Genomic DNA, 23,862 nt, shown 5'->3' with positions numbered 1-23,862 from the left:
GAATCTATGAACCCAGAGAACATACCTCAATACAATAAAGGCTGTATATGACAAACCTACATCCAGCATTATAATTAATGGTGAAAAATGGAAGCCAATTCCTCTTAACTCAGGAACGAGACAAGGATGTCCACTCTCCCCACTTCTCCTCAATTTAGTATTAGAATGTCTACCTACAGTAATAAGACAAGATGCAAACATAAAAGGGACCCAAATACAGAAAGATTATGTAAACCTCTCCCTCTTTGCAGATGACATGGTTTTGTATTTAAAGAACCCCAGAGACTCCACTCCCAAATTACTCATGCTGATTAAAAACTTTGGCAAAGAAGCATAGTATAAAATTAACTCTCCAAAAACAATGGCTTTTCTGCATGCCAACAATGAGAAGTGTGGCTGAAATCAGGAAAGCAACTGGATTCATAATAGCCCCACAAAAAATAAAATACCTAGGAATTAACTTATTCAAAGAAGTGAAGGACCTTTATGATGAAAACATTAAAAGCCTGAAAAAGAAAGTCAAAACTGAACTTAAAAAGTGGAAAAACCTCCCATGCTCCTGGATTGGAAGGAACAACATTGTGCTAATTGCAATACTTCCCAAGGCTATCTACCAATTCAATGTGAAACCTATCAATATTCCAAACTCATTCTTCAAGAAAACAGAAGAGGCAATCCAAAAATTCATATGGAACAATATAAGACCCCGAATAGCAAAAATGATCCTTAACAGAAAGAACAGTGCTGGTGGAATATCACTACCAAATTCCAAACTCTACTACAAACCCATAGTAATCAAAACAGCTTGGTACTGGTACAAGAACAGACCTCAGGACCAATGAAATAGAATTGAAAACCCAGAAATGAACCTACAGACCTATAGCCATCTAATCTTCGATAAGGGAACTAAAAAAAACAGAATGGAAGAAAGACAGCCTGTTCAGTAAATGGTGCTGGCAAAATTGGTTAATCACTTGTAGAAAATTAAAGCTAGATCCTCATATATCACTCTGCACCAGAATCAACTACAAATGGATCAAAGACGTCGAGTCAAAGCAGGCACCCTGAAAACATTACAGGATGGAATATGAGAAACCCTAGGTCTCCTTGGCACAGGCCGAAATTTTCTTAATAGAGACCCAGAAACACGAAAAATCAAAGAAAGGTTCGACAAAAGGGATTTAATGAAATTGCATAGCTTCTGCCTGGCAAAGGACAAAGCTAGCAAGATCAATAGAAAGCCCACAGATTCAGAGAGGATCTTCAGTAGCCATACAACAGACAAGGGTCTTATATCTAAAATATACCTGGAACTCAAAAAATTATATCCCCCAACAACAAATCGCCAAAGAAACAACTGCCCAATAAATAAGTGGGCTAAAGACTTACAGGGAAACTTCTCTGAGGAGGAAATAAGGATAGTGAATAGACACACGAAGAAATGCTCAAACTCCCTAGCCATAAAAGAAATGCAGATCAAAACAGCATTGAGATACCACCTCACCCTAGTTAGAATGGCTATAATCAAGAACTCTAATAACAACAGAAGCTGGTGGGGATATTGGTGGGACCGTATACTTTTTCAACCACTTTGGAAAGCAATATGGAGCTTCCATAGAGCTCCCCGATGACCCAACACTCCCACTTTTGGGCATTTAACCAAATGATTACAAACAATACCATACTAAAGCTACCAACACAACTATGTTTATTGCAGCATTATTTACCATAGCTAAGATACGGTACCTACCCAGATGCCCCTCAGTAGATGAATGGATCAAGAAAATGTGGTTTATATACACAATGGAATTCTATGCGTCAATGGGAAAGACTGACATTGCCCCATTTGTTAGGAAATGGAAAGCCTTGGAAAAAATTATATTAACTGAAGTAATCTAGGCCCAAAGAAACATAAGTGTCATGGTTTCCCTTATTTGCAATAACTAGTATATGTCTGACACGAACAGAAACTGTCAGACAAGTTGATGTTAGGAGAAATGAACCCTAAGATAAGGACTCAAATTGTTTTCCGTTCTTGCTATTGTTTCTGCCATATTTATGACATGATTTATTTGTTGATTTTTATGTCCCTCCCCCACGGTATAACCCCTGTTTTCACTGTATTTGATGTTGGCATAATTTGGGGATGGCAAGGGGAAAACAAATTATTATACAGGTGGATTAATTACCACAATGACATGTACAAGACATTATGTTGAAAACGAACTTAAACTTTGGTGTGGAGGGGGTGGTGTGGTGGTAGAAGGGGACATATTAAGGGATGGGAAGGGGAAACAATGGAGGAGGCAAAATTGCTTGAAAAGAAATGTACTCATTACCTTGTTCATGTAATTGTAAACCCTCTGTTTGTATTTTCACAATAAAAAATCATAAACTAATAAAGTGAAATTAATGTCAATCTTGTTTTATCGGTCGTAAGGCTCTAACTCTGGGCCTGGGCACTTTCCCTCCTCCCTTCGGCTGAAGCATACCACTGTATCTCTTCAGCTACAGTGCCGTTTCTAGTTGTCAAGAGATATATTGGAGATAAGAGTCTCACAGACTTTTCTGCCCAAGCTGACTTTGAACCAGTATCCTCAGATCTCAGACTTTTGGTAGCTAAGATTACAGGCATGAGCCAACAAAGTCCAGATCTAAGACAATTTTTAAAAAGTAAGCTTATTGAAACTTCTTGCTTTTTCCAATAAACAATCTTAATTTTTCAGCATTAGTTTATATCTATGATTTATTTTTAGATGAAACTGAATTTTTTAATCTTTACTATTACTCAGTATCTCACAAAAATCCAGTTATTGACTTTCCCCAACGCTATTATTACATACTAAATTACTTACTATTATTATTACACTCTATATTACATATAATGTGAATTGAAAATAGTTTGGATCATTTCAGATAAATTAGTAGCTGCTATTTTAGCATTATAAATTCACACCTGTGATTTTAAACGAAGGAAAGAAGATTTTCGAGTTAAAATGAAGTATGAATGTGTAGTGTGTCCCAATTGAAACAAAAAACTCTGAATTCATACAGACAAAATTATTTTCTTTCCACTTATGACTTTGCAGTAATACTATTGGAAATAGTGAGGCAAGAAGAGGAAGAATTCAATCATTTTTTTTTTTTGTCAGTCGTGAGGCTTGAATTCTGGGCTAGAGCCCTGTCCCTGTGCTCTTCAGCTCAAGCCAAGTGCTCTACCGCTTGAACCCCAGCTCTACTTCTGGTTTTCTAGTGGTTTATTGGAGATAAGAGTCTCACAGATTTTCCTGCCAAGGCTGGCTTTGAACCGTGATCCTCAGATCTCCGTGATCTTCCTGAGTAGCTAGGATTACAGGCGTGAGCCACCGGTGCCCGGCAAGGAGGAAGAATTCAAATCATGTCAAACAATGTCTCTGTATGAAGACCTGCCTATTCCCAATTGTCACAAAATTTCAAGTGTCTATCTTAGAATTCTATTTGGAAAAGTTCTAAATCATTGATTCTTTTTGTACTTTCTGTTATAGGAAACAAAATATAGACACAAAACAATTGAAATAAAATGCACACATACGTTGAAGTCACAATTGGAAAACAAACTAACAAAGTAGAACTCGCCCAGGAACAAAAGCATGTTGTGCCCAGTTTATTTTTTTTAAGCACAAAAACCTCAAATACATGTTAACTTGGCATAGAGCCTTAAAGATAACTGTGTCTCAGAAATACGGTTGTGTTAATTTGTAATTAAATTCATCTAGATGAACTTAATATAGCAAAACCCTTGAACGGATCAAATTGTTTAAAACAATTGTGACTGTATGCGGAGTGAGATCTGCAAATATTTAAAACAATCAAATAAAATCATGACATACTTAAAAAATTCAGAAATGTAATTAATAACTCCAATAGTATCCATATTGAGAACTAATTCCTACTGATTTAACAAGAAAAAATATGCAAATAGTTGAATCTGAGCATTGTACATGAATGTACATAATTTTAAACTACTCCAAATTACACTTTGTAGAAGACTGAATGTGGCTTATCTAAAGGAAAACATCAATGCATGATATGAATGAAATTAAAAATCTCATGAAAAGAGAGAAGTGGTTTCTGGAAAATAATAGTTTAATAAATTGTGGTCAAAATTTTTCTAGTACTGACAAAATTGCATATCTATTTATTTAGATCGAAAAAAGACCCCAAGTTACTCGTGCAGATTTGAAACTTTGGCAAAGTATCAGTATACATCTGTAACATTATTATGGGTGTTGACTCTAGCAAGGAATTCATTTCCTCTTCGATCTGACAAATGAATATATGAAAGAACTTCTCCAACTAAATATCAAGACTTAACTAAACATATAACCAGAAAAATCATCATGTAAGCAGTATTGCAACTGGGATAAAAGAAAAATCAGTCATACTGATTCTGTGTTTATTGTAAATGCTGATTTTTTTTCATTAATTATTTCCTTTAGCTTCCTTTGTGTTACATGATGTATATATTAGTAACTAATTTTGGATGCCTCATTGAATTTCGTTCGGAGTATAATGTCTCACTTCAGTTCCTATCCAATGAAATGATGTTGATTACAAAAATTCTAATAACCACTGTTTATAATACACAAAATCTCATAAGCATGACACCAGTAAGCATTGGTTAACATTTTGATATCATGGTCTCATGACTGATGAGGCCTATCTGCATGAGTGTATCATTGTACCTAGATTCCTCAGCCTGAATTTTGCTACTGTTAAAAATATTTATATCTTTATTTGTCATTGATCAAAGATATAATCTGAGTATAAAGCCTAAGGAAAATGATAAAGTAAGAATTTAGCTTTTCTGGATATAAAGTAAACAAAATTCAGCATAGAGTAACTCACTGGTTTGAAGTCAACCAATTTCTCCAAAATATTCTAAGCATTTCCTTATAATGTGTATTGTTCTCAAGAAGGGAATGGGTAATATGAGAAGAGGACTAACCAATATTGTCTTCAAATATACATAATTTGGATTACCCTCTACATTTGGATATAAGCATTTCTGATAAAAACTGTTTGAATAATTGATTATCAGGTCAGGTATAATATATCCTAGTTTCATATACCAAACTACATTCAGAAAATGGTTTATACCAATTTACTAAAGAAAGTCCTGGCAGAAAAATGGCATCTCTTCACTATGTGATGCCCAATTCTTAGGTATTTCATTATGCCTCCATTTAATGAATGTAATTGTTTAAATGATTCATGAAGTATTAATTAAAATTGATCAGTGTCTTACAATATAATTATGTATAATTTTATCCTAGATTCATTCAAGAACGGCCCATTCAATCATGACATACATCACATTCCACTGGTATTCATATAGATAGGAATGAGTTCTTAGGATCTTCTGCCATTTGGAGATGGCAGGACCAGGATTTGAACTATAGGCTCCAGATCCCACCAACTAAACCTGAGGATAGGGAACTCACTTGTCTGTCCAAGAACATCAGCAAGACCAGTGATTAGGCAGTCACCAGTGGCTCTCAGCAGTCCTCCTTGATACTTACAAGGCTGTGATAGGAGGATCATAGTCAAAGTCACCCTAGGCAGGAAAGTCCTTGAGATCCCTGTCCACCTTCAGTGCCAACAAAGCCAGAAGTAGAGCCATATGGCTACAGTGGTAGAGGGCTAGCCTTAAGCAAAACCAGCTCATGGACTGTGCCCAGATCCTGAGTTCAAGGTTAGGGACTGGCAACAAACAGACATACACAACAATATGTGCAGCCATCCAGCTAAAGCAGGTCACCCTCTTGTCCCCAACTGGATTGGACAAAGTTCCCTGGAAAAGGGGCTGGGGGAGCTGCTGTCATCTTGAATCCACCCATGCTTCCTGCATCACAGGATTCTGGCCACACTCCCATTCTTTCATTCTTCTTTCTGACCAGTGGGATAAAAGAATGGTGGCCACACCCACATTCCATGATGCCCAGCACCAGGATTCCCTTTGGTGGCTGACACTACCACCAGCAGTTGACAAAGGTAGAGGTGGCTGAGTGGTGAGCAGGAGACTCGAAGAGACTTTGGAGTAGAATAGGAAATTGATGTCCTAATCAGTGAGTGGGAGAATAGAGGATTTCGCAGAGCCTGGTAACATGGCCAGGCAATCTTTTCCATCCCAGTGCTCATATGTCTGAAATAACAGGACTCCGTGAAAGAGCTACAGGCAAGAAACTACTTCCAGAACACCAGCAAAGGAATCCTCCCATCATACCTGCAACATTCAAGAACACAAAGAACACAGAAAAGGGATGGATCCCCAAGACAAACACCACTGAGGAGTGTGATTCAACAGAGGGTCTGGCCAAAGGTGATGCAGACCGTGGGCCTCCCCTGCTTTTGGACACAATCACAGGCACCAGGGGCTAGAGTATCAAGGGTCCTGATAACATCAAGGATCTGCAGATGTGGTAGTGACACATGGTGCTCACCCTGGACTGCAGCAAAGAAGAATCTAGGCACTCAGTGCCAAGATTCCACCACTGAAGCAGGAGAAGACAGACCTGCAGGATCGAATAGAGAAACAGAGGGAGAAGATGGCCCAGTTACATGAAGCACCACAAACGGAGCTAGAGATCCACAAGTCACCCATACAGAGGTTGGTTTCAGCAGAAAGAGATTTACAATCTGCACCAGCCCAAGTGAAGCAGGTGGCCAATGACAGATAACTGGAGCATGAAGCTATTACCAGCCACCTGCAGGCTGCAGAGCGGTGTGTGTGGCAGAGCTGCATATGGTGGCTTCTGTGGTCACTGCTGCACAGAAGGAGACTGAAATGTTCTTTGAACGACTGAATGATGTGACCCTTCACCTTGAGGAAAAGACCACAAGATTCGATGACCTGCAGCAAGTGAACACAGAGTTGTAGGAGAAGCTGGAAGTGCTCTGGACAGAGAACAGCACCAGTAGAACATAATCTGCAAGTTCCAACTAGTGCTGGTGGGGCATGAGTTACTGAAGAGACTACTGGACAACCTGAGCTGGATGGTGATCTCAGCAAGTCTGGTGAGAGACACGTTCACAGAGGACCTGAGCATTGAGAGGTCCTCATGTAAAGAGGAGACTCAGTGGCTGAACGAGCAGGTGAACCAACTGACGGAGGAGAAGGAGAGAAGGGTGAGGCAGGTGCTGGAGAATGAGCTGGGGGAACTGAGAAAGAAGATGACAGAGCCATGGCGCCCCGCAGGACCATCTCAGGTGAAGCTGCAGTTGTGTTGCAGGCCTAGGCCTACTGCACAGAGAAGGAGTTGAAAAAACTGGAGTAACAAGTTCACATCCAGGTCCAGGAAAACCAGAAGCTCTGTCTCCAGAACACAGAGCAGCAGTAGCAACTGCAGAGACTGGAGGAAAAGGCCAAGGATCTGCAGGAGATACACTAGACCCCACAAGGCACATGTGTGTGTGTGTGACCCATAGCCAGAGGAAGAGCTGGCCCTGCTGTGGAACACTCTCCACAAGGCGAGCGGTGAGAAGGAAGAGCTCACCAACATCTTGGACTCAGAGCAACAGGTGAAAAAAGAACTGTGAGAACACCTAGACCATTCAAAGGAGAAGATAGAGGAATGGAAAGAGGTAGCTGAGAGAGGGAGAGGGAGAGAAAAAGAGAGAGAGAGAGAGGGAGAAAGAGAGAGAGAGGGAGGGAGTGGGAGGGGAGAAAGAGAGAGAAAGAGAGAGAGAGAGAGTGCCAAGCATCATGGGAGCTGCAGGAGCAGCAGGAGCAGTCCCTGGCCCAGCTGCAGGTGCTCAGAGCCACCTTTGAGCAGCATATTGCCTCCAATGAGTGGCTGAACTCTGAGAAGGAGGCCCTGCAGCATCACCTGCAGAGGCAGACCCAGCTGCTGGAGCTGCTGAAACAAGTGCAGGGCCCGAACAACTGGGGGGGCCAGGTGGTGCTCCCAAAGTGGCAGGACACTCTCAAGTGCCTGGAAGTGACCAGACCATAGGAGGAGCGCCTGCAAGTCCAGCTGAGCTTCCTGGCTTTCTCTGGGGAAGTGGAAAGTGTGAGTCCTGCGGAAGAAAAGGAGAGGAGGTTACTCCCCCCCGACGTGACCGTCCCAGAGGATGGAGACATGCCCCAGACCTAGAGGGACAGGATCTGCGAGCCCTCTCAGAAGCTGAGATCCACAGGGGAAATCTCCTGCTGAAGGAGCAGAGGCCCTGCTGGGGGCATCCAGCCCACTTGCAGCTCAGTACCAGACAGAGCTGGAGCTACAGGCCCCCTGATCTGTGAGCTGCCACCACAGCTGGCATGGGGATGGCAAGTGGGACACGTGGGCATCCGAGAAGAAAATCTGCTTCATCCACGACCTGTCTGATGAGGTGGACTTCCAGAGTCCAGTGGATGAGCTCCACCATCAATGTAGCCAGCTGTCGGCACACATCTGCACCACCGTGGAGTCCCTCATGGCATGTAAAGAGCAGATTTTTGTCGTGGATAAGCTGTGTCAGGAGAAAGCCGAGCACGTGTGCTGGCTCTCCCAGGAGAAGATGGAGAAGAAGAGAGAGCTTCAGGAGCTGCTGTGGGTCCTCGCAGGTGAAGGCGCGGACAGCGGGCTCCAGATGCCAGCACAGGCTGAGCCCCCCTCCCCCACTGCTTCAGACGCCTCAGGCACGAGGGTAGGCGAAATGAGGGAGGAGCAGAAAGGTTTTGAAGAATTGTAACTTCAAGTCAGCTTGGAAACTGCCAGAGGAGAGGTTGGGGTTCCAACCCCATAGATGACTCCCTGATGGAGCACATCCTGCAGCAGATGCCTCACATCCAGAGCCACCTACAGCTTGAGGGCTCAGGCAAGGAGCACTCCCTCCCTTTCTTCTGTAGACTGATGTGGATAACTCTCTATGTGACATACTGACTCTCAAAAGCCTCGGCAGCCACCAGAAGTAGGTGGCAGGTGGCCTTTTCTCAGGCCTCCATCTGCCACAAGATGGGGATAAACTATGGGCCAGGTAGGGCAGAGGCTGCCAGGAAGCTGCCCAAATTCAACGGACATCTAATGGCCCATTGGTGGCCAGGGAAGAGGCCCATGTTATGCTTATCACAAAGAATAAATTGTTTTCAAAGGGAAGAAAAGCCTCCAACAAAGATTTGTTCTTACAGTCCTGGGGCTTGAGCTCAGGGCCTGGCCACTGTCCCTGAGGTCTTTTTGATTAAGGCTGGTGCTCTACCAGTGGAGCCCCACCTCCCCTTCCAGCTTTTTCTGTGTGGAATGAAACCACTGGTGTCAAGCATGCTAGGCAACCACTCTACCACTGAGCCACATTCTCAGCTAGGATGATTCCCCTGTCCCAAACCCATATGGACATTCCTCAGATAAATAGGAAGTAGGGGCTAGGATGAATATGAAGCACAGTCTGGTTCACACAGAAATACTCCCCTGCCCCCTCTTGGACTTAGTTGAAGTCTCTCTTCTACCATTGAGGGATGAGAGAGGGATGGGGGAGTCTCGAGAGAGGAGTACCAAGAACAGTGGCCCCCAGACCCCACAGCCTACCTCACACAAGTGGTCCTCTAGATTCCAAACTTAGGTGACTCAATGTGGTTTCTACACTGTCTCCTAATCTCTTCAATGCTCAGGATGAATAAATGTCGGCCCTGGACTCAGCCCACACACAGGGTAGAAGCTCCTAGTCCCAGACCAACTTCCATCTCTGACTGCCCTGAGTTAGGCCAGACTCACCACTCACCATAATGCTGGTGGCAATGACCTCATGTATAGATTCCAGGAAGATGGTGTGTAGCAAAGAGCAGAAGCAACAGAGTGAGCAGGGCAGAAGGATGTGGTGGGGGTGATTGCTCTGAGATCTTCCTTCTTGGAGCCCTCCTGTCAAGCCAGAGTCATGCTAACCAAAGCATGGCCAAGGCCAGAGTGTGAGATGAGATGGAGGAAGACAGGACTAAAGGAGGTATTGCTTTGTCTTGGAGCACTTGAAAATTCCAATTATATTTGACCCATACCAATCCCAAAGCCAACATGCAATGCCTCTCCTTGTTGTTGTTGGCTGTGAGCACTGTCCCTGAGCTCTTTTTCTCAAGGCTGGAACTCTGCCACTTGAGCCACAGGGACACTTCTTGTTTCCTGATAATTCATCGAGGATAAGAATCTCACACACTTTCCTGTCCTGGCTCGCTTGGCACCATAATCCTCCAGATCTCAGCTTCCGAGTATCTCGGATGACAGGTATGAGCCACCAGTGCCCAGCATGTGATGCCTTTTGAAGGCATCTTGCCGAGTCTGTATAAGGAGCCGCAAAGGGCCTGGATAGACCACAACCCAATCAAGGAGCTGGGATGGGGGAAGGCTGACCTTCTAGCCAGACTGTTCCCCAAAATTAAAGATGCCAGGTGGTTTTGTATGCATCCAACACCTAGGCCAATACCCATGAGCCTTAGTTGGGAAAACGTGGAGAATACCTAAAGATTGCATTGTAGAAATCTCTGATTTTGCTTGCATGTGTTTTGTGTGTGTGTGTGTGTGTGTGTGTGTGTGTGTGTGTGTGTGTGTGTGAACTCAGGGCCTAGGCTCTATCCCTGAGTTTTCTTGCTCAATCTAGTGCTCTGCCACTTGAGCCACAACCCCACTTGATTTTTGATGGTTAATTTTATATAAGAATCTCAAGGACTTTCCTGTCCAGGGTGGCTTCAAAGCTTGATGCGGGCTCCACAGCAGTAAGAGTAAACATAACTCACAGGTACAATCCCTATGGTGGGTGACTCCTGCCTCCTCGTGGCCAGACGTGGGACATGCAGCCCCGTGTCATCGTCCTCTAGAGTTCAAATGGGGTAAGTGACCAGGGCCAAGCTGACTTTTGCTCACCCTGAGTGCTGATTCCAGAGCAGGTATGTTCCACCCTAGGCCAAGAGAGCTCCAGGAGGCCCGGCTCCCAGAGGCACAAGGAAGGGAGAGGTCAGCTCCAGGCCGAGCTAAGAGCCTTTGCCCACGGATACCCAAGTTGGCCTTCCTAATCACCATAAGAACTGTCAAAGAATAAACCAAAACAAAAAACAAAACAAAAAAAATGGAGCTGTGCCTCCAAGTGCTAGAGCTTTAGCATTGAATCAAAGAGCGCAGGGACAGGGCCCCCAAGCTTTGAGTTCAAGACCCTCAGCTGACCCTCCCCCAGTTTAGCTAAATATGAACTAGTAGGATTTTTCAAGTGTTTCTGAAGAATGGTGATACTGAAGAAAGCATCCTAATTCTAATTAAAGCTGAACTTGTGACATACAGCTATGTGCTGAGTCCTTCACAGGGTCCTGTTTGCTGGGTCCTTCTGACATGGGGGTTTTGTGCTGAGTCCTCAAAAAGTCCTGTTTGCTGAGTCATCCCAAAGGGTGCTATGTTCTGAATCCCTGAGAAGATTGGGCCCTGGTGGTTTTTGCAAAGGGTGCTGTGCACTGTGTCCATTATACAGCTACTGTATGCTGAGTCCTTCAAAAGATGCGGTGTACTAATTCATCCCAAAAGGTACGGGTACTGCTATGTTCTGAGCCCTTGAGAAGAGATGGATAAGGTGAATTTTTCAAGTGATATGTGCCGAGTCCTTTACACAGTGTGCTCTGTACTGTCCTTCAAATGGTGCTATATGCTGAGTCCTTCCACAGGGTAGTATGTGCTGAGTCCTTCAAAATTATGCTATGTGCTGAGTTTTTCGAAGGGTGCTGTGCACTATTTTACACAGTGTGCTACGTACTCAGCCCTTCAAAGGGGGCTTTGTGTGATCTTAACACAGGGTGCTATGTACTGAGTTCCTGGGAAAGAATGGTAGCATTGAGTTTTTCAAAGCATGCCATGCACTTAGTCCATTACGTTGTGGGCTATGGACTCCCTCCTTCAAAGAGTGCTGTTTGCTGAGTACTTTACACAGGGTACTATATGCTAAGTCCTTCAAAGGGAGCTGTGTGCTGAGTCCTTTACACAGGGTGCTTTGTGCTGTTTTTTGAAGTGTGCTGTGTGCTGACTCATCTAAAAAGGTACTATGTTCTGAGTCCTTGAGAGGTAGTTATCCCCAACAATCACACACACACGAACACACAGAAACATACACACACAAAAATAAACACAAACAAACATACATACACAAACGTGCACACAAGGGTCACCGTGTGTGGATTTTGGTTTGTGGGTTGGAGGGTCATGGAAGAGAGTCTCCTCCAGCTGTGGAGCTGAGGGGAGATTTGATACCCAGGGCAGGTACTGGGGTTGGGAGGGAGTGATGAGCTGAGGTGAGGCTATAATTTCCATGGCCTGGAAGCCTTTGGTCCCAGTCAGGGCTTGGCTTGCAGCCAGGGGTGGGGGCCAGGCCTGAGGGGAAGAGGGTGAGGTGGCCAAGAGGAGGAGGGAGTGGGGCCCAAGGCACACTCCCATGGCAGCAGTGGCCAGGGGCATGACTCAGGGGAGGGTGAGGGGGTGGGCATGCCCGGCGGGGGCAACACAGCCCAGGAGAGGAGTGGGAGCAGAGAGAGAGAGCAGAGAGAAGAGTGAGTATACACAAGGGCAAGTGGCTTCATCAGCTGGCGGCCTCGCTGATCATATTGCAGGTTCTGGTGGGGAGCACAGAACACATGGAGCTGGTGCAGCAGGCACATTGCCACGGGCAGCCACGTGAAGGCACGGTGGCCATGGCGGCCCTGAGACTGAGGTCCCGGCAAGGGAGCACAGGAGCAGCTGAGGTGGGGGTGGTGTTCACTGAAGAAGAGGAGCAGAGGCCACATGCAGCCCTGCCATGTGCCCACAGATGCTCCTGCCCCCTCCCAGCAGCATTGCATTTCAAACATGGCACTTTTGGCTCCTACCAGCTGCGCCTCTCACAGTTGCCCAGAGGAGATGGCAAACCCCTGGCTGGCTTGCAGCCCCGAACTGGTCGCCACCCCTGGTCCTAGGACTCCGGGCCCATGTGCACCTGGAGCCACCTCCTACAGCTTCTCCCATTAGTACACGTGAGTGGTGGATCTGTGGGCCCACAGCCTGGAAACGCTCTGGCCAACCAACCACTGACACTGACCTGCACCTCCTGCCTGCCCTTTCCTGTTTCCTCCTCGAGTCCACCCTCCTCCCCCCTCCCCCAGTCTGCATGACCCTGTCAAAAGCGTGTCCCAGGGGTCGGGGATAGGGGTGTGTGTTGACCTGGGGATCCCACCCTGATCCTTAGTGGCCAGTGTCCCAGGAAACAGGGAGATGCAGGAATGGGTGAGGAGGGTTGCCACAGAGCACCTGGCCTGGAGCAGTGGGAGCCACACAGCCACACATCTGCACCCTTCCTCTCTCTGGTGGGAACCTGGTGGCTTTAATCAGATGTGGGGAACAGCACCTCCACACCTGCCTTCTTGAGTCTTTTTCTTTTTGCTGGGGGTGGTGGGTGTTGGATGCAGAAGATAGGCCCTCCTTGCTGTGTGAGCCCTTGTCTTCTGTGCTTGGTCACCCTATCACCTGAGGAGGGTCCCAGAAGAGCCCACTAGGTATGTGAGGGCACTTGGAGTCAGACAGAAGGTGAATATCTGGGAGGAATATACCCACTCCGACCCACATACACCCAGCCTGTCTGCCCTCCCCCCATCCCAGCTGACAACAGTACTCACAGGGTGATCACATTTCCCAGCTCTCCCAGCATCTGCTAGTGCTCCCTGTCCATCTGGTCTCATCATCCCTCCCAAGAATCCACCAAATCACCCAGAAGCATCTAGGCTGGAAGTAGGGAATCCATCTATGTATGTATCCTTTAAGACCCCATCCATTTCCCCAACACTGCCCCAAACCCAGGTCAGACACCCCTCTGGGGCACCATGACCCCCTGGTTGTTTTCAGCCCCGGCTGAGGAGCCACCTATCTCGGACACCTTCACCAAGTGTCCTGGCCTAGGGTTTTTGTGAATGAGGAGTCAAGGCTGGTTTTTCCCAAGGGAAAGTGTCTGGCCCTGGAGAAAGGGATAGGCAAGGTTGTTCTGTGTTATTAGAGTGATGCTCCCTTTTGTTGGATCTCCTGTTCTGACCAGGCAACCCTTATGCTCCAGCTTGTACCTTGTCCCAAAGGAGGAACCAACAAACTCAGAAGAGGCACTGCTCTGAGTCTGTGTGTGTGTGTGTGTGTGTGTGTGTGTGTGTGTGTGCATGACAGAGAGAGAGGGAGCACGAGAGAGAGAGGGGGGAGGGAGAGAGACAGTCAGACAGACAGACAGACAGATCATCTTTCTCCTTATACAGCCTGACTGTGCTCAGGTGAGTGATCTGTTGGCAAATTAGAGGTGCTGCATGGACTAATCTTCTGTCACAGTTCTGGATTTGTGTGTTTGTGTGTGTGTGTGTGTGTGTGTGTGTGTGTGTGTGTGTGTGTGTGTGTGTGTGTGTTGGGAGAACAGGGAGATGAGAACAATGAAAACATATTTAAGGCACCGTGTCTACAAAGAGCAAAAGCATTTTATTTGTGTGTATGTGTGTGTGTGTGTGTGTTGTTCTTTTTTCATCAATGCCAAGTACATGACTAGCGATAATCTGTTTTCTCTTTCACCATTTCATGGCTCCTTTGGGGAAGGTTTCAGTACATGTTCTTTTCCACCTCTCTCTTCTCCCTTTCCTGTAGCCCACAGTAGCTGCTGGGCCTGTGTGGGTCTCCCCTAGGAGGCCTGTGTGAACCACAGACCAGAGTAGACACCTGTCCTTCTGTCTTCAGCCAGAAGACAGGCAACTGTGACCACAGCCGTACTCTTCTAGCCAGACAGTGTGCTCTAGTGTTATAGTTGGAGCTAATTCAAGGGTTGGGAATGTGTCTGCCAAACGTAATTAGGGAACAGATTGGGGGGGGGGCAGTAGGGCCGGGGCTGTGGTTAGGAGGGTATGGGAAGTGGTGAATGTTGTGACATGGCAGATGGTTCACCACAACCGAGACTGAGAGGGGAAACTTACCCAGGTCATTGACTGTGTCCATCGGCATCTGGGCAGGGGATTCCAGGCCCCCTCTGGTGGCATGGATTCCCTCAGGGGGCAAGGTACTGGTGGGCAGTCCTCCTTGGAGTCCTGCAGACTCCAGTCTGTGTTTGGCCTGGGCCATTTCCAGCTGGGCAGTGGTAAGCAAGTGCGCTCCCCCTGCTGGAGCCTGCTTGCTAACTGCCCTGGCAGTTAGCTTGGGCTCTCTGAATGTTACTTTCTATAACCTGCTGTATGCTGTCTGGAAGAAAAAGCAGACCACTGAATTTAGAACCCTTCAAGTTTGATTGGGACAACGTTCAAAGCAGCATAGGAAGAATTCCCAAGCCAGATGGTCTCCTGTAATGAACGTCATGCCTTGACTGACTTTCTTTGGCAGCTGTTGATTCTCCTCCAGCCCTCTCTAGGGTGACCGCCACAGTCAAGGCTGCTTGGGGAGCAGCGATTGTGACCTCACCATCCCTAGCCTGCCAGCTGTGAGCAGAGATGATTCCCAGCACCTGCACTGGACTCTGGGAGATTCAGAAAACAGGGATACCTCGAGGAGTCTTTCTCTGCAACATGTATCTTGGGGGCCAGATGTGGTAATCCTGACTGGCCCCAGGGGGAGGAGAGGAGGCCCCTTGAGTCAGGCATTCAGCTCACAGCAACCTCATTCGCATCTACATGGGATATTGAGTGCCACAGAGCTTGTCAGCTGCTGGACAGAGATCTTTGAGAAGACAGGCATCCCAGAGGCCCTGGAATGTAGCAAGTACATAGTGGCTCACATCCTCAGAGCCAAAACAGTTAAGTGTGGTGGCACCAGGAGGGGGTAAGAGGGAGGAGGGAGAACTGAGGGAGAGCTACATCAGGCTTCGTCCCCACTCCCCCACAGAGGATTCTTACCTGAATCAGATGGAACTATTCTGTAGTATTGTCATAGACAGATGCTCATTTATTTTGCAACAAACCATTGCAGTGTGCACCAGGCTCTGGGGGGGTCACAGACAATGAAAAGTTCCAGGATTGGTTCCACAGAGCATGAAGAAACCTTGGATTGATCTGGATGCCAGTGCTTCAAGCCTGTCATCCTAGCTATTTAGGAAGCTGAGATCAGAGAACTGAGGCTTTTGTCTCGGCCAGAAAGCCTGTAAGACTCTTGTCTTGAATTAACTACCAAAAACAAAACGCCAGAAGTGGATGTGTGGCTCAAGCCATAGACTGCTAGCTTTGAATAAAAAGGCTAAGGGACAGCACCTATGCTCCAAGTACAAGGCCTAGGACTCACACAAAGAAAGTAAAGAGAGAGAGGAGGGAAGGACAAAAGGAGAAAAAGAGGAAAGAAAGGAAGAAGTGAGAACATGCAAGCCTTGGTTTGGAGTCCCTGGATCAAGGGAGCCAACTATTCACAATTTCTGTGGGGACAGTTTCAGAACCTAAAGCCAGTATGTAGGACCAAGCCACTGACCTCTCAGCAACTTCATGACAGCCAGAGATATGTGGTCACCGACTGTAGAGGGAACCAGCCTCTGGTAGAACCTAGGGCTCAGGGTGGGTCACCAGGTTTCAATTAACCTCAGCCACATCGAGTTTATTTTCTGGTCAGATAAGAAGAAAGTTTCCAAGGGCTAGGGAGGTATTGGGGTTAGAGTTTCAACGGGGGGCCAAGGGATAAGCAGGAATTTCAAAAGGGAGGATGGTCCCAGGTCAGGTGTGTCAGGAAATTTGAGCCATGGCCTCACCTGACAACATAGACTACCAGTGTTTGAACCAGACACACTTCTATTAAATGTCCTGGCACCTTGGTCTCATCATTGACGACCTGGCTTTCATTCACTGCAGGATGCCTGAGCAATACATCCTTGGGGACTAGGACTTTCCAGGGCTCAAACTGATGATACCACCCCCGGTGTTCATTCCTCCACCAAAGACTGAGGTATGCATTCCACTGCCATAGGACAGCCTGGGAATGAGGGCAGGAAATGGTTCTCTTGGCTGGCTCACTCTAGTCTACATGGCATATCTGGGATTCAGAGAGGGCAGGCTGAAGGTGGGGCAGAGCTGGGTAGAGGCTGGTGGGAAACCCAGAGGCACTGGGCTCTGAACAGGGTGGTTTCTTTGATAATACTCACAACATAGGAACATTTCTGGGATAGAGCAGCCCTTTTCACCTCCCCAAAAGGGACCTAGATCTCCCCAGTCTCCGTCCCTTGACCAGGAATCCCTTTGGGTCCCATATCATGTGGTTGGATAACTAGACCTTACCTCACTGCCCAGTGCTGAGGCAGTACAGTGAGAGAACCTGAGTCTTTGATAAGGTCAGGGGATCTTCAGTATGCGATTGTACTTGAATGTCCCAACTTAGGGCATGGATCTTATCTTTTATGCTCCAAGATAGCACTCTACCATTTGAATCCCAGCTCCACTTCCAGCTTTTTGGGGTGTTTAATTGGAGATAAAGAGTTCTCATGGGCTTTGCTGCTAAGTGTCATCCAACTGCAGTCCTCAGATTTCAGTCTCCTGGGGGGAGAGGATGACAGGAATGGAAAAGTATGTTTGGCCTGCTACCAGTAGCTCATGGCTTTTATCCTAGGTACTCAGGAGGTGAGATCTGAGGATCATGCGTAAAAGCCAGCCTGGTTAGGAAAGACCTTGAGACTCTTATATCCAAGGAATTGCCAGAAAACCAGCAGCAATGCTGTGGCTCAAGCAATTGAGTGCTTGCCTTAAGCTGAAGAGCTCAAGGCAAAGACCAAAGTCCAGAGTTCAAGACCCTTAACGAACAACAACAAAAAGAGGTGATTAAGTTTTCCGCATAGCAGTATGCAAGGTAGAAAATGCCGTGCTGGTCTATGAGGCATTCCAGATATGTGAGAGGCTCAATGTTTTGTCTACAGTGGGTCTGATGTCGGTACTGCCACCTTCTCATGGGTGGGATGTGTTCATAATTGAGGGAGTTCATGTTTCTATTCTTGGGGACTGCTGAATCCTTGGGCTATCCGTATGTTTGTGTGTATGTGTGTGTGTGTGTGTGTGTGTGTGTCTGTGTGTCTGTCTGTCTGTCTGTCTATGTCTGTATCTGTGTGTTTGGAGGTAGAAGAACTGGGCCTTAAACTCAAGGCCTAAATGCTGTCCCTGAGGATTCTTGCTCAAAGCTAGAGCTCTGACAGTTGAGCCACAGCTCCACCTCTGGCTATTTGGTGGTTCAGTGTAGATAGGAGCTTCAGAAACTTTCCTACGTGGCTGGCTTTGAACAGTGATTCTCAGACCTCAGCCTCCTGAGTAACTAGGATGACAAACAGGAGGCACCTGTATTAGCTTTATGTGTGTGTGTGTGTGTGTGTGTGTGTGTGTGTGTGTGTGTGTGTGTGTGTGTAGAAGTTGGTTGTAACAAGCAGTGCTGGACCCATTAGTAACTTCTAAGCGCTGTCTTTGGGGGCAGCATGGGCTTTGAGGCTGAGGTATGGGGTTCTGGAAGGGTGAAACGCTTGAAGGGGACTCAGCACCCTTAAATTATAAGAGCAAGGGAACTTTGTGCCCTGGAACTGTCTACTCCCGTGGGCCTGGCTGGTGGCAGAGGAGTGTGGATGGATCTGGAGGTGGGGCCAACAAGGGATGGCTCCCCACGGGGACAGAGAGCGTGGTCAGCACTTAATAAGGCTTTGAGTCCTGTTAGTATGGATCGTATTGGTATGCGTCAGACTCTGGGTCTTCTCATCATGACGTCTGATGGGCAAGGCCAACCCTACTTTAAACCTTGACCTGTGTTCTTCAGATCTCAGCCTCCTGAGTAGGTAGGGTTATAGGCATGAGCCTCTGGCACTGGGCCTCGGATTCTTTTTGGTATATTAGGGTTGGAAGTCAAATCCTTAGGCTTTCCAGTCAGGTCTTCTTCCATGGGAGTCAAGCCTTTCTGTCTGGCATTTCTGAGATAGAGACTCAATATATGCTCAGGCTTGGCTGGATCATGGTCCTCCTGTGACAGGCATGCACCACCACGCCTGGTCCTCTGTAGTTGGGATGGTAGATATGTAGTTCCATGCTCAGTCATCGGTTTAGATGACTGTCCCAAACTCTTAGTCCATAGCATCCGATTCTTGACCACAGTTGAAGGTCTGGGTTCGGCCTGGAACCATTGGTCCTCAGTCTTCTCACAGGACAGTTGTGAGGAAACAAGGGATCAATACAAGGAGAACTCTGGGGCAGGGCCAGCATAGAGGCAACGGTCATCAGATAAGTTTCTTGGCAATTCTGTGAGCATATAACAAGAAGACACCTGGAAAGGTCTCAGAAGGGGCCTGTTATTTATCATACCACAGGTATGGGATTATGAAACAAAACATGGCTCTTTTTCATTCTTACCCTCTCCTCATGAGGAAGGGGATCTTTCACTGTTCAGCTCTGCAGCTGGGGAAAACGAGGCACCGAAAAGTGGGATGACCTACTCATGACCCCCAGCTGACAGGAAGCTTCGTCTGACTTCTCTGCCATGCTCCCTAGGACAATGGGTGCTATTCAGTCCATTTCTTGTGGTGGGAAGTGCACTTATTGTCAATCGTGGGGTTTGAACTCTGGGACTGGGCACTCTCCACATGCTCCTCAGATCAAGGTTAGGTCTCTACCACTTGAGGCACAACACCACTTCCGGTTTTCTGGTGTTTCTTTGGAGATAAGCCTCTCACAGCCGTTCCTGCCTGGGCTGGCTATGAACCATGATCCTCATATCTTAGCCTCCTGTGTAGTTATCATTGTAGGCCTGTGCCACCGGCAGCCCGCTTACGTGTAATTCTCTCTTTCTCTCTGTAACTTGTTGAAAAGGTGCTGGAGGAGGTGCCTCAGCGTCCCCATGTGGCTGGGACCCAAGATAACCCTCTTAATCTGGAGGTAGGCTGTGGGTCAGGAGTTTTCTTGCTCAGCCTGTAGAACTAGCTCCCTTAGATAAGCCCCTCTGTGCCTGGGATAAACTGTTATGGTTACTCATTGTCAGTCTGTCTGGTGAGTACTTCCCCACTACCCTTTGCTAAGACAGTTAAAGGAAAGTGGATGAGGAGGCATCACATTTTCCAACTGCACAGCACTCTCCTGAGCCTCTGATCCTCACTGCCACTATCTGGCCAGACCCTGATTATAAGAAACTGAATTCACTCTATGTCTACTTCACGTTGCTGTAGTATGTCATTTCGGGGAGTGGAGTGAAGGCAGTGTGCAGAGGAACGACCCCAGGTCGGACACCTCCTGGGGGACATTTGTTCTGTGACAGCGCGAAGTCAGTGTTGTGGATAAGGAGGAAGCTGGCATCAGACTGAGCCAGAACAATGCTCAAAGGTAGGTAGGCTGTTGAAATATCAAACACACCCAGGTCTGCTTCCCACTCACAACAAGGAGGTGCAATGCAGGTAGCTCAGCATTGGCCCTAGGGAGCTATAAATGGATGGTGACGGTCAGGTGCTAGTGGCTCTCGCCTGTCATCCTGGTTATTCAGGAGACTGAGTTCTGATGGTCGTAACTCAGAGCCTGCCCAAGCAGAAGAGTCTGTGAGATTTTTTTTTTGGTCCAGGCGTGTGTCCTGAACTCTGGGCCTGGGCACTGTCCCTTAGCTCTTCAGCTCAAAGCTAGCACTCTGCAACTTGAGCCACAGCGCCACTTTTGGCTTTGTTTCTTTTGCTTATGTGGTGCTGAAAAATCGAACACAGGGTCTCAGGCACGCAAGGCAAGCACTCTGCCACTGAGCTACCTTCGCAGCCCCAAGTCTGTGAGATTCGTATCTCCCATAAACAAACTCCCTCCCCCCCCGAAAAAGCCAGTTTTGGTGCTGTGGCTCAAGTGATAGAGCCTCAGCCTTGAGTAAAAGAAGCCCAGGGATGACACTGAATCCCTGAATCCAAGACCTGGACTCACGAAAAATAAAATAAATGAATAGTGGGCAGTTGTTATCTTACTACCAAAATGGATGGATTCATTCTTCTCTCTGGTACTTGTAGCCAAAGGTAAGGGGTTTCCCTTGATATTCCTCTAAACCTCTCCTTCTCTCTATTATCACCCTGTCTTCAGTTGCAGGATAGAATTCAGATCATCCCACTTGATGTGACCTTAAGTACCCTTCCTTACCCGCCTTTCATGGGGTGGGGATCCTGGATGTACTCACCACTGGGTGAAATAAGCACCAGAGAGATGGAGGTAGGTATCCTTGAAACTATTACTCACACACACATACACACACACACACACACACACACACACACACACACACACTCACCTAGGCCCACTATGAATAGCCTTTTCTAAAGATACTTTATCTCCTTGGATTATCTGACCTAGGAGAGGAACTTGATCCCCTATAAATTACTATTTTAACTAGGGCTTGCTAGTTGACACAAGATAAACAGAAGCTCAAAGGAAAGGTTCTGGAGCCTGTCTGGCTCAGGCTCACACTTGACATCCTGGCTCCTCGGTAGGCAGAGATGTGAGGATCAAAGATCGAAGCCAGCCATAAGCTGGAAGGCTGATAAGACTCTTCTCTGTATGGAATCACCAAAAATCCAGACTTGTTCAAGCCCAAAAAAGAAATGGCCAAATTTGTTGCCCCCAGACTGCCTGATCCTCAAGTGCCCTCTCACAGAGTGTGATGCCACACTGGTTCCTGGATAGTGTATCAGATCCTTCAGAAATTTCGTGGTGAAAGCCAGGCCTTCACCATTGTGCGCTCTCAACCCACACCAGCTGGAAGGCAGAGCATGACAAGGCCAACAGCCTGCAGAGCAGAGAAGATCCCCCTCTGCCAGGGTGATTGGAGCGGGCTTCTTAGAGGCAGCACTTGAAAGGAGTTCTTGCTTAACAAGGAGAATGTGACAGGAAGCACAAAGAGAAAAGATGCCATAGATAAAGGACAACATAGGGGAGCGTGTTCTTTCTCGGACAGGGCTGCTGTTTAGAAACTCAGTTAAGATGGACAAGACTGTCCGAGACAGGCCCAAGGGATCACAGAAGAACAGCTATCCAATGTTGGGATTTTGTCTTAGCTGTAGTGGGCTCACCTAGCACACAGGAAACCCTGGGTTCGATTCCTAGTTCCCGCATACACAGAAGAAGCCAGAAGTGGTACTGTGGCTTGGGTGGAAGAGTGCTCACATCAAGCAAAAGAAGCTCAGGGATAACGCCTGGACCCCGAGTTCAAGCCCCAGCATTTTCAATGTAAAACTGCACTCCAAGGGACCTGGGTGACAGGTAGATGGCTGTGCCCTGTAGCTCTTAGTAGATCCATTCATGCTTTGTGTCTCCTTCTTTGACAAAGAGGATCTGGACACTCCTTCTGCCCTAGGCACCCCTGGACCCAGTTATCAGCAACCCACCCAAAGTCTCCCACTGGGACATAGAGCAGCTGGCCCCAGAAATCCTCAGGTACCAGTTGGGTGTGACGGGGGGATACAGGGCAGGCCTAAGAAGTCCTAAACATCCAGGCCATCCAGAGGAAGCGGATGGGAGCTTAGAAAGGGCTAGTGATGTGAAGGGGCCCCTTTTATTCCTATGGCCCTTCCCAGATTCTGAAGCTCCCTTTGCTGTCTCTGAGGGAGGTAGAGGAGTGTCTAGGTGGTAGTGTCTAGAGGCAGACTAGTTGGAAATTGTAAAGAATGAGACACCATAGGCCATGCGCTGATGGCTCATGCCTGTCATCCTGGCTACTCGGGAGGCAGAGATCCAGAGGTTCTTGTATCCCAGTACAGGGAGGAAAGTCCAATGAGAGTCTCATTTCCTATCTCCAACTGGAAGTGGTACCATGGCTCAAGTGGAAGAGCACTGGGCTTGAACAAAAATCATCATCAGGGACAGTACCCAAGCCCTGAGTTCAAGCCCCTCATCCAAAAAACCAAGAAAGAAAGACACCACTTGCTTGCCAGAGATGATGAAGGAGTGGGATTGCTGTGGTTGGGACACCAGGCTCTGGCCTCAGTGTACACCCATGTCTAAGAACTCCCCAAGTTTGCCCGAGTGTGAATTTACAGCAGGGTGGGTATTGTCTTACCAAGAACTGCAGAGCTTGTGGCCTGTCTTAAGCAGGGAGTAGGCGGATGGGAGCAGGTGTGGGAGATTAATGTCAATTATATTCTCTCCAACCAAGGAAGACTGGCTTTGGATGCTGGTGTCAAAGTCTGAAAGTGTAGGGTTACATGTGCTTTATGGCCTGACAAGTTGGGTTTCCCCTGGTTGTATAAAGGTGGCTGAAACCGGGCACTGTCAGTGTCTCAGAACTGTCATTCTAGCTACTCAGGAGGCTGAGATCTGAGGATCACGTTTCAAAACCAGCTTAAGCAGGAAAGTCTGTGAGATTTTAACTCAAGTGAACCACCAGAAAACTGGAAATGGTGCTGTGGCTCCAGTGGTAGAGTACACACCTTCAGCTGAAGAGCTGAGGGATGGCACACAGGCCCAAAGTTCAAACCCCATGACCGACGACCAAAAATAACGTGGCTGAGGTTTCTTCATAGCGGTGTGTATAGTAGGAAATATCATGCTGTTTTATGAGCCATTCCAGATGTGTGAGAGGCTCTGAGTTTTGTCAACATTTGGTCTGAGGATGGTAGTGCCATCTTCTCGGAGGTGGGATGTTCAGTTGCTCAGGGACTACTGAGGCCTTGGGCTACCCGTGTGTGTGTGTGTGTGTGTGTGTGTGTGTGTGTGTGTGTGTGTGTGTGTGTGTGTGTGTATTTTTCCCTCATCTTTCTCTGCCCACTTCCTGGATGCTTGTCTGCCTCTTCCTGACCTTGGATGGTGCCCTTCCTCAATAGAAACCTTGTCTATAGCCCCCTATCATTGTCTACAATGAGTCCTAAATTGCCAGAAACGTGCATATTCCAGCTTTTCCTTGGGACACAAGTTCGGCTGTCCATATATTTGTCCTCATCCAGGGGATTCTGGGT

Source organism: Dipodomys spectabilis, unplaced genomic scaffold (assembly GCF_019054845.1).
Source record: "Dipodomys spectabilis isolate Male_0828 unplaced genomic scaffold, ASM1905484v1 ptg000513l, whole genome shotgun sequence".
Lineage (NCBI taxonomy): Eukaryota > Metazoa > Chordata > Mammalia > Rodentia > Heteromyidae > Dipodomys > Dipodomys spectabilis.
Note: the sequence above shows the minus strand (reverse complement) of the source record.